The 15,924-nt window shown below is 48.0% G+C and overlaps 1 protein-coding gene across 11 annotated transcripts in view; it reads right to left on the bottom strand.

Annotated features, from left to right (window-relative positions):
- Nucleotides 1-15,924, bottom strand: part of TRERF1 (transcriptional regulating factor 1) — a 244,416-nt gene that overhangs the window by 110,817 nt on the left and 117,675 nt on the right. For all 11 annotated transcript variants that reach the window (XM_058662943.1, XM_058662934.1, XM_058662938.1 and 8 more), the window contains one exon: nucleotides 10,751-10,833. The gene's annotated coding sequence lies outside the window, so the exon portion shown is untranslated. The remainder of the gene's footprint in view (nucleotides 1-10,750; nucleotides 10,834-15,924) is intronic.

Here is a 15,924-nt window from a genome sequence, read left to right as displayed (position 1 = left end):
CCCAAGGCCGTCCTCGACTGCTTTCCCAGGCCACAAGCAGAGAGCTGGATGGGAAGTGGGTCTGCTGGGATTAGAACCGGCGCCCATATGGGATCCCAGAGCATTCAAGGCGAGGACTTTAGCCACTAGTTTACTGCGCCAGGCCCTGTGATGACTTTTAATACAACCCACTGTCCCCTGCACTTCTATTAAATGGAAACTTAGCTCTACTATTTAATCAGATCTAAGTTCTATTATTTTGTGGAAGAATATTTCAAATGAACTGTGCTATGTTTACGACTACACAAAAACAATAAAGTTTAAAACAAAATAAAGATGCATACATGCCAGCCATTCTAATTCATCCATTTCATCAGCAAGTCATTAAAACAACGTGCATTAAAAACAGTTTTTCTGAATACAACCTAGATCAACACACTCTATACAGGAAAAAAGCTCATCACTATTTAAAAACTGATTTATTGTTAAACAGTTGCTTTGACATTTAATTAATTTTTCAAAGTTATATTTGTTCACTTGAGGGAAGGAGGGAGGGAGGGAGACAGAGAGAACAACTTAGTTCCCCTTCGCTGGTGCATTCCCCAACTGCCTGCCACAGCCATGCCTGCACTGGGATGAAGCAAAGAACCGGAAAGACAATCCAGCCACCCGTATCAGCAGCAGGGGACGCAATTACACAGGCCTCAGCAGCTGCTTCCCAGGAGGCACACTAACAGGAAGCTGGAGTTGGAAGCTGCATCAGGATTCTGGCCCAGGCACTCTTGATGTAGGATGTGGTAACCAGCCAAGTGACACCCTAACTTGTGCCAAATGCCTGCTCCTCCTTTTACAGTTTTTTAAAGATTGATTTATTTGAAAGATAGAGAGAGAAAGATAGAGAGAGACCTTCCATCCTTCCATATGCTGGTTCACTCCCCAAAGGGCTAGGCAGCCAGCTGAAGCCAGGAACTCCATCCAGGTCTCCAATGTGAGTGGCAGGGGCCCAAGTACTTGGGGCTTCTTCCACTGCCCTTCCAGGTCCATTAGCAGGGTAATAAGGACTTGAACCAGTGCTCCAAAATAAGAAGCAAGTGTCCCAAGCATACGGCGGCTTAAGCTACTATGGCACAACACCCACCCTTCCTTTTACATTTCAAATTCATCTCCCCTTCTGCCTCTGAGCAAAGGAAGCAGGAGTCCTCATGTCATCTTTTGATAACTGTCTCCAACCTTCCCTTTTTTCCTTTTGTTCTTTGAAAAAAACAAACAAAAAAATGTAATTTAAGTAATAGCTGACAGCTTGGAAAAAGCAGGGAAAATGAAAGAAGAAACCCTCACCTGCCCAATCTCCCATCTCTATAACATAGTCACTGCCACCTAACATTTCCCTACCTTCCTCATTAAAGATACATATTTTGTACCTAATTGTAAATCAGGGAATGGGCTTAATATTCCTTTAGTTAGTATGAAATGCATTAAAAATTGCTTAGTGTCCGCATGGAAACCATAAAAGCAGCAGTGTCACATATAGGTGTGTGCAGACAATGCTCCCGATTCCCCAGCCATGGGAGATCCCTCGCCCCTGCCGCCCCTGCTTTCCGTCTTTCCATCACCTCCTGACTTCGGGTTCATGTCACAGATCTTTCCACAGGCTTCACCAATGCACCTGTGTGTCCCAATAACATACCAGTATTCTTTTTTTTTTTTTTTTTAATGTATTTGAACTTCACAATCCTACCATAGGTATTCTACTACACTTGCTGTTTTGTTGACAACACAACAAGAGATTCCTTTCTACAAGCTTGCGGCGTGCAGCTCCTGTTCATTCATTTTAACAGCACAGCTACACGACGGTATGCCACAGGGAGACTCCTCCACACGTGTAATTAGATCGCGAGTGCCGCACATAAAATTATATTGCAAATATCTTGTCATATGCCGTATAACTTCAAGTAATTATTAATTATAGTGGAGTACTGTGCTGAGGGGAAAAAGCAGTGTTTTATTTTAGATATGCAACCCTTGGACACTAATTGTGTGTGTGAGTGCATATGCCTAACACAGGAATGTGGATTTGCTTTGTAAATAATGCAGGAGTGTGCATTTTGTCTAAACAGCTTTATTAAATACTATGTACGACTTCCTTCCTGGGGGATGGGAGAAGACAGTCCATAGAAGTGGTATTACTGGATCAAACAGCAGGCATGAATAACACAGCTTTTTAAGACACCGTCAGATTGCTTTACAGCACTCTAATAGCCCCAGAATTGGGAAGTGTCCATTAAAAATGCAGTTTCAGGTTTTGCTGCTACTTTAACCAGCATAATTCTCACTATGATTGAACATGAACATTTCCACATACAGGGATGTATTTCATGTTGTTATTTTATTCTCTATTCAAGTGTCCCGTCACGGTTTTTGCATTTCTTTTCTTCTAAATTTTGGCATCTCACAAGATAAAGACGTGAATTCTGTCATCGCACTGCCAATCGTCTCCCAGTCTTTGCTTTCCCATTGTTTTTTCCTCCTCAGGACATGAAGAAATTTGTCACTTCTCTGTAGTTTGATTGAATCTTCTTCCCCTTTTTGGGCATTTTTCAATCTATTCAATCCTATAGATTTCCTATGGATCTATATTTTGCACTTGAATTGTTTAAGCCATCTGTAATACATTTTGGTGGAGCCAAAAGGATTTTTTCCAAATTGCTAATGAGACACTGGAGTTATTTATTGAAGAATTTCCCCATCCCCATTGATTTGCAATGACTTCTTTATGATTTATTAAATTATTGAGGCAAGAGTCTATTTCTGAACTCTTCCTGTTCACATATCCACTTCTTATGTCAGCACCACCATGTTTTCATTACATAGGTTTCAGGTTACATTTCAATATCTGATCTTGTCATAAATTTTAACATCCAACAGATCCAGCACCCTTCCCCCAAACCATTTTCAGAATTCCTCTATCTGTTTTTCCAGACTCAGAGCCACCTTGTGAAATTCCAAACATCCTGATAATGCATTCAGAAGAACTGCATTATAATCCAGAAATGATTTTGGAAGAATCTAAACCCTAAATGAATCTAAATCATTTCAATCTCACCACCTAGAAATACGGCTTCTGGAGAAATGTTTTTGCCTTCTTGGTCCACAACTAAACAATCTGTTACGAATGATAACAGCAATACATTATTCTTTCCTCAAGTAACAGTCTCAAGACTTTTCTGTCAGCTAAAGCTTAAAAAAAAATTAAACAAAAAAACCAGTGCCCACTGGTGCCAGACTCTGCATCTCGTGGTTGCCAACGATTGAGAGCCTTGCCAACAAGTACAATGCCTAAGGCCTGCATGAACCTGACCTTTCTTATCATATTAAGGAATGATCATTTCATATTTAATGTGCAAATCCAACTTTGTAAAAACAAAAGTTGCAATCATTGAATGTACTTTTGGAATTAATTTGATTACTGCATACTTCAACAATTTATGTGAACCATCTGAAAAATCCATGTCTAGGAAGCCATGCCTGTGCCCCAGGAATACAATCTCTTTTGTGATGGAGCAAACATACGTGTATCTCCATCTTGCTGCCATAATATTATCTAAAATGCTACATTCCTAAGGCAGACTGGCACACAGCCTCCCTTGGGGAAGTGCCAGCTTTGATATCGGGGTCATGTTTGCTTGAAAGAAGGATCTCGATGTTTTCCATCTTTTTTTTTTCTAAATCCTGGAACAGTTTATGTAACATGGGAATTATCTGTTCTTTGAGAATTTAAAAGCATGTTCAAAGACTTCTTACACCTTAACATATTCCACCTGGCACCAGATTTTGTGTGTATGTGTACACTACAATGTTTGCACACATTTAAAATATCATGTAAGATACTGATTGCCAGTGAAATAGCTTTATCATAATTTACTGCCTTCCCTCAAGGAAAGGGCATAAATGTCCAAGATGATGACGTTTTGCAGAAATAAACCTGTTTTCCCAAGCTTTGGCTCCAAGGACCTCTTTGCTAAAGGCATATCAAGGGGACTCTGGAGGGCAGTGGAATGTTGCACCATTCATACATCTTTGAGGCTGACCAAGGTCAGCAGCCACAATTTTAGCTCCAACACATACAACCAAGAAGCGTAAGGTTTGGAAAGACAAGGAGAGGGCTTGTCTAACCCAGCACTGCTTGTCCTGAGCTGGAAGCCTCCCAGTTTTCCCTCCATGGCTCCATCTCCTGCCATAGAAGAGCTTGAAGCTCTTAAGTGGTCTCTGGTATAGGCACCCTGTACCCATGACCTTGCAAACACATCAAGGGACCACAGATAACCAGTTGCTATGGACAGAAGGTTTCTCTCCATGGGCCAGGAGGAGGACTTGAGACCTGGGGGAAGTAATTAGGTTTACAGGTCATAGGGCAGGCAGAAAGACACACCAGAGCTTCCTTTCACCATGTGGGCCTAAGGAAGAGGTCAAATGAATTCAGAGTAAGGTGGCAGCCACCCATAAACCAAGAGAAGAGACCTCAGCACGAAACCCACCTTGCCAGGCACCTCGGCCTTGGCTTTCCCAGCCTCAACTGCATGCTGTTGATTGACCCGCATAGAAAGAACACAGAGCCCTACTGCTACAGTTCCCACTGTCCTGTTGAAGAACGAGGCACACCTGAGGGATAAAGCAGAGAGCCTGTTGCCACACACAGGGACTGTGCCCTAAATACCCACAGGGATTGTGCCCTAAATACCCACAGGGACATGAACAGGACTCTAATAGTGACCCTGGGTCCCAGCAGGTGCAGGAATCAGGCAGGAACCTCAGGCATGAGTGTGCCACAGCATGAGCTGCTTTGTTGTTGTTTTAAGAGTCCATGCCCTGGTGCCCAAAGGACCTATGAAATGTTGCACATTGATGCAGCATCAGGATTAGGACCCTGTTTGCCAGTCAAATTGCCGGGCGTTAGGACAGTCTGGTGTGTAAGCGAGGACTCCGAAACACTCTTTCATTCCAGGAATGCACAATTCCATCCAGGACTGCACACGCGTGTGCAAGCAGGTCTTTCTCTCTCCCACCCCTCCCTTGAATGAGGACACATGAGTTGCTTTCACACGAGTCCTGGATTGACACAGATGTTTTCTCTCTGGCTGGAAGGCAGAATATGCACCTGGCCCAAGCAGGCATAGAAATTGAAGCAGAATGTGTCACGTTTTATTGCTGTGCTACATGTCAGAGGTGGCTGACTGGGTGGTTGGTGATTTTTAATAACTCCCAAAAGCCTCTTAAACAGGCAGGTTATTTTGCAAGCTCCAAGATGCAACTTTTGGGACAAGTCCTGACATCAGCAACTTGACGGGTGCACGTGCTGCTTTTCCAAGGCAGAATCCCTTCCTTTCTGGGGCTCTTCAGACCCAAGATTTCTACGACTGTGTGGGTGTGTGCACGCTTCCCCATCACACGCAGGGGCCAAATCAAGTTGAGGAGATTTGCTTTTAGGGCTAAATTGTGGAAAAGGAGAAACTGCCATCATACATTTAACTCGAATTATTTAGGAGTCAATGTTTTTGTCCTGCTGGCCGGATGTTAAACATGTAATTCCAAGTTCTTGCCTGGGGAATAATCAGTTCCCTCGTTATAAGATGAAATGGACTTATGACTCATGTTAAAGGAGATGCCCCCCCTCAATACAGTTAAGATGTGACTCCAGAGGTTTCTTTGGCTTCAACAGGAATTCGGAAAGTTTCAGCTTTCCCCACAGTTGCAGCTGCCATAGATGATGTCCCTTTCTTAGGGGTTCCCCAACACCACCTCTGGGAAGGTGTGTAGCGGTGCCCATCCTTATCAGAATGCGCACAGATGATGCCAGTAAAGTTAAAACACTGTATTATTCCTAAAGCTGATCGGTTTTCATTTAAAGACTCCAGTTTTGCTCATTATTTAACTCCTTCTTACTATTTTTATTTCAACAAAATCTCTTTATAAAACTTTGGTGACCCATGTTAGATTTTCATTTATTTAAAAGGCAGGGTTTATTGGGGAGGGGGGGGGGAAAGAGAGAGATCTTTCACCCACTGGTTTATTCCCCAAATGGCCAATAGTCAGAAGCTGGGCCAGTCTGAAGCCAGGAGCTTTTTTTGGGTTGCTTACATGGGTACAGGGACCCAAGCACTTGGACCATCCTTTGCTGTTTTCCCAGGCCATTAGCAGGGAGCTGGATTGGAAGTGGGTCGCTGAAACTTGAACCAGTGCCCATATGGGATGCCAACACCACAGGTTGCAGTTTTACCCACTAAGTCACACCACCAGCCTCTCCCCCCCTCCTCCCAGCTCATGTTGGAATCTTTAACACAAAAGCTCATACGGGCATTTGACTGGCACAGCAGCCAAAATGCCTCTTGGGACGCCTGTATCCCATGTCCCAGTGCCCAGGTCTGAGTGCCAGCTCTGCTCCTACATCCAGTTGCCTGCTGGTACGCACGCTGGGAGGCACCAGACTCAAGCGGCTGGGTCCCTCTGCTCTTCCATGGGGGACCAGATGAAGTTCCCAGCTGTCCAGCATGTGGGGAGCATCTTTTTCTGCCTCTCAAATAATGTGAACGAAAAATGTAAAAAGAAAACCTGACATAGCACTAGGTCAATCCCCTAAATCATTTCAGTGTACAGAGGAATTTTCTTGGTCTGGGCCATGTACATTTGAGAGGTGTGTACAGACCGTGGTCTGTAAGCCAGTCAACTCAGGGCTGATCAGATCTTACCAGGATGCTAGGAGTCTCAGTCCAATCCTAGTCAGTCCTCAGGATCAGAAAGGTCTGATCACTCTGGAACATGTCCCTCTGGCTGCCACTATTCGCCCATCCCTCCCTTCTCCTAGCCACTTCCCCCAGCTTTGGATAAGGTGATCAAGTTTTTTTCGGGAGTGCTGTGCCAACTGGTGTCCCATCATTGTGAACCTGGGAATACACATCAAGAAACCAGGCCTTAGGCCCGGGGTGGTAGACTAGTGGCTAAATCCTTGTCTTGCATCTGCTGGGATCTCATATGAGCTCCAATTTGTGCCCAGCTGCCCCATTTCCCATCTAGCTCTCTGCTTGTGGCCTGGGAAAGCAGCAGAAGATGGCCCAAAGCCTTGGGATCTTGCACCTGCATGGGAGACTGGGAAGAAACTCCAGGTTCCTGGCTTCGTATTGGTTCAGCTCTGACTGTTATGGCCACTTGCGGACTGCACTAGTGGATGGGAGATCTTTCTGTCTCTCCTCTCTGTAATTCTGACTTTCCAATAAAAAGAAATACATCTTAAAATAAATAAATAAATAAATAAAAGACCCAGGCCTTTCCTAGGATTTCTGTGAGTCAGTCCAACAGCAACAAATGCTTTAGGGAATGGTTTGTGGAGTGTTGTGGAATGTTGTCAGCTGCAGGCTGCTACAGCTGTATCCAGCACTGGCCTCCTAAGGCCCCCAGCGGCTCACTCAGGCGGCCACTCCTAAAGCCAGCACACCCAGGCAAGTCTGGCTGCAGCTGGAGAAACCAGAGTCAGGGAGGGTCACTCATTCCTCCCAAGTTGCTGAGTTGAGAATAAAGAAAGAGTATCGACAGGGGCAGGTTGTGAAACAACACTGACTATTAAAAAAAAAAAAAAAAAGAAAGAAACCTCATTTTACTTATCTGAAAGGCAGAGTTAGAGAGAGAAAGAGAGAGGTTCCAGTTACTGGTTCGCTCCCCAAATGATTACCATGATCAGGCTGGATTGGGCCAAAATCCAAGAACTTGGAACTGAAGCCGGACGTCCCATGTGGGTGGTATGGGCCTAAGCAAACTTGCCATCTTCTGCTGCTTTCCCAGGCACATTAGCAGCTGAGACTCAAACCAGCACTCATAGGGGATGCTGGTGTCCAACTGCCAGGATTTTGCAGGGGCCAGCGCTGTGATGCAGTGGACGAGGCCATCGTCTACCTCACTGGCTTCGCCCTTGTCAGGGCAATGAATCAGCAGATGAAAAATCTCTCTCTCTCTGTGTCATTCCCTCTCTTTCTCTGTAATTCTGCCTTTTACCTATCAACTAAACAAATCCTGTAACAGAAAATAAACTATAAAAGATTTTTCAACTAAGAATATCTGAAGATGTGGCCATGAAATTTAAAATCTGAAAAATTCCTATTTTCCAGGAAGGGTATCTACTTGAAGTATGCTACTTCATCATCATTTCTTTATTTAGGCTTTCCCCAGAATGAATTCTAATAAAAACCACTTCCGTTAAAACACATCAACACGATACATTTTACTACCTTTATTTACCTCACCGCTAACAAAGCTCATCAGTAGCAGATCATGCATTTATTGTGGAGAGGATTAATTTCCTGGATAAAACACGCATGAGAACACATAAAGGTGACAATACTCTGAGATCTATGACACTAATAAAGGGAACGTTTATTGAGACAGCCACTGGGCTAAGCACTTTATTTGGATTACCTCGGTTAAGCCTTACAGCAAATCTATAAAGAAGGTGCTATTCTTACTCCCAGTTTATAGGTGAGGTTACAAATGAGGAACCACATCACTGTCATTTAATCTCCACCACCCCTGAATTTTAGCTTGGTGTTTACTCTTGCTGTAAAAAGGTTGAATAAGCAAATGCGGATGAGAGAGGAGCGTGGAAGGCATGTTTAATCCACTGGAAGGTGCCTTGTTTGCAGACATACTGAGAAACAGGTGCTAATTGCTTCCAACAGAACTGCTGGAAAAATCTTGCTGTCGGAAACCATGCTGTGTTTAAGAAATTTTTAATTCCAACTTGTACTAGTTAAGAGTGCGTATTCCTCTTGCTATTACCACTGACAATCTGTCCGAATCCGTAGGCTTCCACTCGAAGTCTACCGATGATAGTGGTGTGGGTGTCAGCTGCTGCTTCAGGACCCTTCACCATCAAGAGTGCCAAGTGCTCTTTGCTGTCTGCTTTCTTCCCCACAGCCTGGCACACAAGCCAGCTTGAGGGCAAACCCACATAGGACACAACAGAGATAGAAAGAAACCTGGATGGATCAAGATGCTGCTGAACGGCTGGTTTACACCCACCCAGTAGTCTACCACTCTTATCCCCACCCACTGCAGGTGCATCAGCTGACGAACCCCCTGTGACGGGGGTGGCCCTCTGGAGCCCAGTTTCTGGGTATTCATGGCCAGGATGGCTCCAAACTGGCAAGTGCTCTGATTGGTCCTGTCCCCCTGTTACAATCCTAACCCCTTGAGTCCTCATGGATAAGACTACCAGCCTTAGAAGAGATGTCCATGAGAGAGCTCTGGTCCCATTGCCGTGGGACATGGCGAGGAGTGGGCCACCTGCAGCCCAGAGGTCTATCACCCTCACATCAAACTTCAGACTGAGCCATGCCTTGGCTGTGGTCAGGCCTCCAGGTCTAAGGCCTATGGTGTCCCTGTTGGGCCAGCCCAGGCCCCTAACGTGGAGGCGAGCGTGTTCACTGTCTTTCCCTGGCTCCCGAGTTGTGCTGCTTTGCCCTGTGCTCAACAGTGTCTATCTCAAGAACGGGTAACAGGCTGTTCACACATTCAGGCGTGGCCTTGGGATCCACTTGAGGTCACCTGGGTCTTTCCACCAATCAAAGAATGAGGATTTTTCTCACCCTTTCCAGAGCTTGCATCAGCTCACATGGGACACGGTCCCACCGCAGCTCTGAAGTGGAAACCTTCCTCAGAACCTAACGGACCTGCGGTTCCTCCTCCAGGCCAACAGCTCCTCTGTGCCTGGAGGGCCACTGTCCGCTTAGAGCACCTGACTCCAGCTAGGGCTGCCTAATGGGAGAGAAGGGGTGCATAAGAGGTTGAGTGCATCGCTCAGCAGGGACAACCAAGTCACTTGCTTTGCCTTTGCCAGTCTGACAGCCAGACCCTGCTGTCCTTTGGCCATTGCCAGCATGGCCCTGGGGAGGGTCTATTTCTCTCAGCCCTGTCTACACCCTCATGAATGCCCCCTTCAGAATCTGGTCCCTTCCATAACACTATCTGAGTGAGCGACCTGCGTCCTACTAGAAACCCAAGACACAACAGCCTAAAAAATTAAATCAAAGCCAGGCATAATAAAACAGAAACCGAAGCCATCCACCCTGACTCTCACGCAAGAGGGAAAAAAACCGAAGCATAACATGCCAACAAAACCAAACCGCACACACTCGTGGCATCAGACCAGCCACCACCACCACCTTCCTGCCAAGGTGTGGGAAGGACCCACACAGCAGGGTTTCTATCTACAATAAAAACAGAAAATTCCAATTACACCCAAGGCCATTAAGCTTCCACAGGGTTTCTTCTGGGCAGGGCCAGGTGGAGGAAGCATAGCTGGCATGCCCATTTTCTAGCAGGAGAAACAGAGACTAGAGGAGGCTGTGGGGCCACGGGGTAGGCAGCCCCAGGGCCAGCTAAGGCTCTGCTGGGTTCCAGGAATCTGCCTCTGGAATTTCTCACAGTAGCCTTCTCCACCATGCACCCCTGCCCTTTGTATCCCCTTCTAAGCATTTCTGGGGCTTCCACCCGGGAGCATGTTTTGGATCCTTCACTTCCTATACAACAAGACTCTGTGGACTCCAGAGACAGGAGGTCCCGAGTGCCACCCCAGTGGAGGCTAGAAACCAACCCCTTGTGGCTCCAAAGGCACCAAGCACCTGCCAGCATCAGTATCCCAGAAGGCTGTGGGTATCCCACCTGGAGCAGCCTCCCTCCCTGCCCACGTCACAGAAACACCACGACAATGTGCATTCCCCAGAGCTACCTGTTGGAGGATTAAAAGGTTTAATCCTTCAGAGGCGTCCAGCTTCCTCATCTTGCTCCTTCAGCATCCTCCAAAGCCGCAGCCTGTGGGGGTGACCCAGATAGTACATTTAGGACATTTGGCTTCCACATGGGAGCAGGCTAGAGAAGTGACTGAGGACAGAGAGTCCCAAGAACCCAGTGGCTAGGAGAGGAAACCCTCCCAGCCAGGGCTTCACATGGAGGTTCACTACGGGAGGACTAGATCCAAGAGTAAGAGAGACCCTCAGCTCCGTTCTTTGAGTGACCAGGACCTGAACCCGACTCATCCCAACTTCGTCCTCTCCCTCACATCCCACATCAAATCGGTCAGCAAGTGACATTAACGCTATCTACAAAGTACATGCAACCTTCACCACAAGCCCCACTGCTACCACTTGGTCACAGCCAGGAGTATCCCTAAGTCCCTGTATGAAGCTCTAAAGAGCTCCGCCTCTTTATCTTCCAGCCTGGGATGGGTGCACTTGTGTCTTCATGCCCCCACAATGACATGCTAACACCAGAGTAGCCAGGAATGTGTTACGAAATTAGTCCTGACATGGGCCCGGCACCGTGGCCTAGTGGCTAAAGTCCTCGCCTTGCACACACTGGGATCCCACATGGGGGCCGGTTCTAATCTCGGCAGCTCCACTTCCCACCCAGCTCCCTGCTTGTGGCCTGGGAAAGCAGTCGAGGCGGCCCAATGCATTGGGACACTGCACCCACATGGGAGACCTGGATGAAGGTCCTGGCTCCCGGAGGCTTTGGATTGGCACGCACCGGCCATTGCGGCTCACTTGGGGAGTGAATCATCGGATGGAAGATCTTCCTCTCTGCCTCACCTCCTCTCTGTATATCTGACTTTGTAATAAAAATAAATAAATTAAAAAAAAAAAAAAGAGTCCTGGCATGAAGAATTGATTAAAGTCAAGTCATACTGCATAGGATGGGGATTCTTGTCATGGCCCACAAGAATATGACAGTGACCTTGTACAGAGAGGGGATCTGGATATACAAGAAGCACACACAGCCCAGATCACAGGATGCCCAGAAGCCAAGCACGAGACCCGGAACACACAAGGAGAACAGACCCTGCAAATATCTTGGTCTTAGACTCCCCATCTCTCAGAACTGAGACCCTGACACACTCCGTTCTTGAGCTTCAGCCACCCAGCCATGTGACACTTGGAAAGCCAGCCTAAGGGCTGATCCCCAGAGCAGCCTAGGTGACTGTTCAGACCTCACTGCCTCAAACTGTTCTGCAGTGTCTCATCTCTTGCAAAGTCAGAGCCAAAGTCTTTGAGCTGACCTTCAAAGTGCAGGTGCACATGCCCTCGTTGTTCCTTCCCTGACTTTTCTCCTCTTACTCTGCCCTTTCTCAACATCCTCCAGCCATAACATCCCAAGCAGGTTCCTGCCCCAGGCCCTCTGCACATGCTCACCCCCAGGCACCCTTGCCTCCCCTCAACTTTCTGCTCTGCGTTCTTTTCAGGCAGTCTCACCCAGACCCCTGCACGTTTCCATCCCTCTTCCCCACTGTGTCTTTCTTGGTATCCTGTATCACCGCCTGACACTGGTTTCTTCATGTCACTCCTCACCCTGCATACTGAACTGTAAACTCCCCAAGGACAGAGATGTGGCACTGCAGAGCCTAGTGTATAGGAACTACTCAAGAAAGAGCTGTTGGGACCAGCACTGTGGTGTAATATGTTAAGCCACAGGCGGTGGCGCCAACATTTCATACGGGCACGGTTTAAGTCCTAGTTGTTCCAGTTCTGATCCAGCTCCCTGCTAATGCACCTGGGAAGAAGATGGCAAAGGCCTTAGGTGCCAGTACCCATATGGGAGACATGGAAGAAGCTCCTGGCTCCCGGCTCCTGGCTTTGGATCGGCTCAGCTATAGTCACTGTCGCCACTTAGGGAGTGAACCAGCAGATAGAAGACCTCTCTTTTTTTATGTCTCCCCCCACCCCTTTACCTTTCGAGTTAACTAAATAAATCTTTTTTTTTTTTTTAAAAGAAATAGTTGTTGAGGGCCCAGGATGGAAGCCTAGTGGCTAAAGTCCTCGCCTTGCATGTGCCTAGATCCCATATGAGCACCAGTTCATATCCCAACTGCTCTATTTCCCTTCCAGCTCCCTGCTTGTGGCCTGGAAAAGCAGTCGAGGATGGCTCAAAGCCTTGGGACCCTATACCCACACAGGAGACCTGAAAGAAGCTCCTGGTTCCTGGCTTTAGATTGGCTCAGTTCAGGCCATTACTGCCACTTAGGGAGTGAGCCAACAGATGGACAATCTTTCCCTGACTCTCCTTCTCTCTGTAAATCTGACTTTCAAATAAAAAATTAATTTTAAAAAAAAAAAAAAAGGAAAGAAATAGTTGCAAGATTCATTGTGGAGCCACAGGAGCCGAGGAGATGGGAGAGTTGTAGGAAGAGGAAGTTTCCACAGTCTCAATAGCAACAGAGTCCAGAAAGATAAGGACTGCAGCGTCCGTTGGGTGTGGCAATGTGGAAGTCGCAGCTGACCTTGGAGAGGACAGTTCCGGGGGGTGGGGCGGGCAAAGTGAGAGACATCTCTCCCATCATGTGGAGGCCTTGGTGGGTTCTGTCTGCAGAACAGCAAAGCCTATGACAGATGTTCCCCAGGGAGCCCAGGAGGGGAGGAGAGCAAGAAGGAAGTGGGGGATAGAGCAGAAGGGAGGTGCAAGGACAGACAGAACATGGCTGATGGCACCAAGTTCCTTGCGGCCAGAAGAGGTGGAGAAACCCATGGACAGGGAGAAAGAAGGTTCCTTGTGGGCAGGACAAGGGACCTCTCTCTCCCCAGGTGGAAGAGCAGGTTGGGATCCACCTGAAAAACACATCATTGCATAGTAGGGAGGCAGGGGCGTGTGTATGTGGGCCCCGTGCGATACGTTCAATGTATCCGTGAAGCCAGGTGTTGCCCAGGTGAGGCAGGGTGTTGAGGGGTGGGGGCAGCTAGCACATCTCACCACAGGATGGGCAGTAAGGGCAGGTATGGCTCCAAACCTGCGTGCCTCCTCCTGACCCTGACCAAGGGAGAACCCAGGGTTTCCACTTGGCTGCAGAGTGTCTGTGGGGAGAGAGCCTCCTTCCTATTTCAGCCCCAGATCTCCACTTCCGTCGTGCATGGCCAGCTGGAGTCACTGAAGCAGCCCTCTGACCCCACGAGACAAGTCGCGTTGCTTTAGCACCTACTGAGTGCTGGGTGTGCTGCAAACGAATGGCCTCATACAAAGGGTCCCAGGAAACGTCTTTGGCCTCTTTCTTTGGAGAACAAAACGTGGGTTCAAAGACGTTAAGTATCTTGCTCAAGGTCACCCAGGTAGTGAGGGGCAGAGCTGGGACGTGAACCATTCTACTTCTGCCTGTCGTTACTGGATACCCACACATGGTCATGCCTCTAGCCTGAGCCCTGAGCATCGCAATCCCAACCTTAGGCTTGCGGAGTGTCTCCTAACTCACCCTCAGCACCTCACAGGCCCAGTCCCACACAGCGCCTTTTCTCAGCCCTGTTTCTACCTGGGCCCATCCTACTCAACTGACTACAGACTCCCTGGGTAGAAAAATCCTAAACTCCACAGTCATCCCTCCAGTGCCTGCATAAAAGATGCCCACCTCCTTCTTGCACCCTGCTTTCTCCATGCTCCTCTGCCCCCACCTCCTTCCTACCCACCCTTTCAGGCTCTCAGGGCAGTGCACAGTCCTGATATCCCCAGGAAGACCCATCCTCCTGGCTGCCTGGCTTCCAGCCTCTCCTGTAGCACCCCCACTTTCCCGTACTTGGCTGAGCCCTCCCTGACTCTGCTTCCATTAATCAGACTGCAAATGCCTTACGGGTGACAGTAGCTGGGCTGGTAACACTCCGAATGGCTCACTGCTCAGTGGTTTCCCCAATGGCAAACCAGGCTCAGTGCATTGAACAAGACTCAGGTGACACAATTTGAGAGGCTGGTCCAGAAAAGAAGAATAGGGGAGGGGAAGCGAAGGGTCTTCTTGAAGGGGACAGATGTACTGTCTTCTCCCTCTGACAAGGCAAGAGCCTGACCTTGGAGAAAAGCAACTGAATGCAGAAAAGTCATGATGCCCAACAACATGGTCAGGGCCACTGCCCAGAAGTTGGAAAAAGAAGATTCTATTTCTGGGGACATCAAGAATGGGCTGAAATCCACTCAGTCCTTAGCCATGGATGACCACCCAACAATTCTGGGTCCCCAGAGTGACCAGTACAGGATGACCAAAGGTGACGGTCCAAAGGCCATCTGGGGTTATGACAGGAAGCGGCTCTCTCCTCAGAGACACTCCCCCATACAGAGTCTAAGGGAAAGCTGGGAATGCAGGGTCAAGACGCCCAATAAGATATCAAGATTGACCCCAGCAGCAGAATCAAAGGGCTGAAATGACCCACGTTCTGGGAGTCAGGCCTGGGACTACAACATAGCATTGTCACCCAGCAGTTGCTCGACCTTGGAAGGTCATTTCACTTCTGTGAGTTGAATTCTGTGAAGCCCAGATAAGTCAACATGGTTGTAAAAGTCTTGAACACGGTGCCTGGCTGGCATCAGGGACCCATGAAGTATACTCACCCTCCTTCCTTCCAGCCATCTAACTTCACTGGTCTCTCAGCTCTCACTAACTGGCACAAGGATGAAGAACACAAGACGGACACCCCAAGGCCAGTAAGAGAGTAGTCCTGGACCAGGATGCTTGCCAGGCTTTCAAAAAACACACACAGCTTTGAGTCTCAGACCATCCCCAAACAGAAAGTTGATGACAAACTTGGAAAACAAGTATACCATGCATAAACCTTGAAATCCAGCCCTCCGTGGGGCTCAGTGCATGTGCCAAAGGCAAGTGTCTCCCCAGAATGCACAGGCCTTCCCCCCCGACCCAACTCCATCCCACACTCCTCCACATGCCAAGCACATGAGGAATCTGGGCCAAGCAGCAGGATCTACTCACGCTGTGCCCCTCTCCCTCGCTGCCACCTCTCCAGGCATCGAGGACAGCAAGCACATTGAACAGCTTAGGGGTGGGGACCGTTATTCAGCTGGAATATTCCAGCCCAGAAACAGGAAGTGGCATGGAGCGCTCCCCCACCCCCACCTGGGGGCTCCCACCTTCCATCTCTATGC

The sequence above is a fragment of the Ochotona princeps genome, chromosome 1, assembly GCF_030435755.1.
Source record: "Ochotona princeps isolate mOchPri1 chromosome 1, mOchPri1.hap1, whole genome shotgun sequence".
Lineage (NCBI taxonomy): Eukaryota > Metazoa > Chordata > Mammalia > Lagomorpha > Ochotonidae > Ochotona > Ochotona princeps.
Note: the sequence above shows the minus strand (reverse complement) of the source record. Positions and strands in the feature narration are given on the sequence as shown.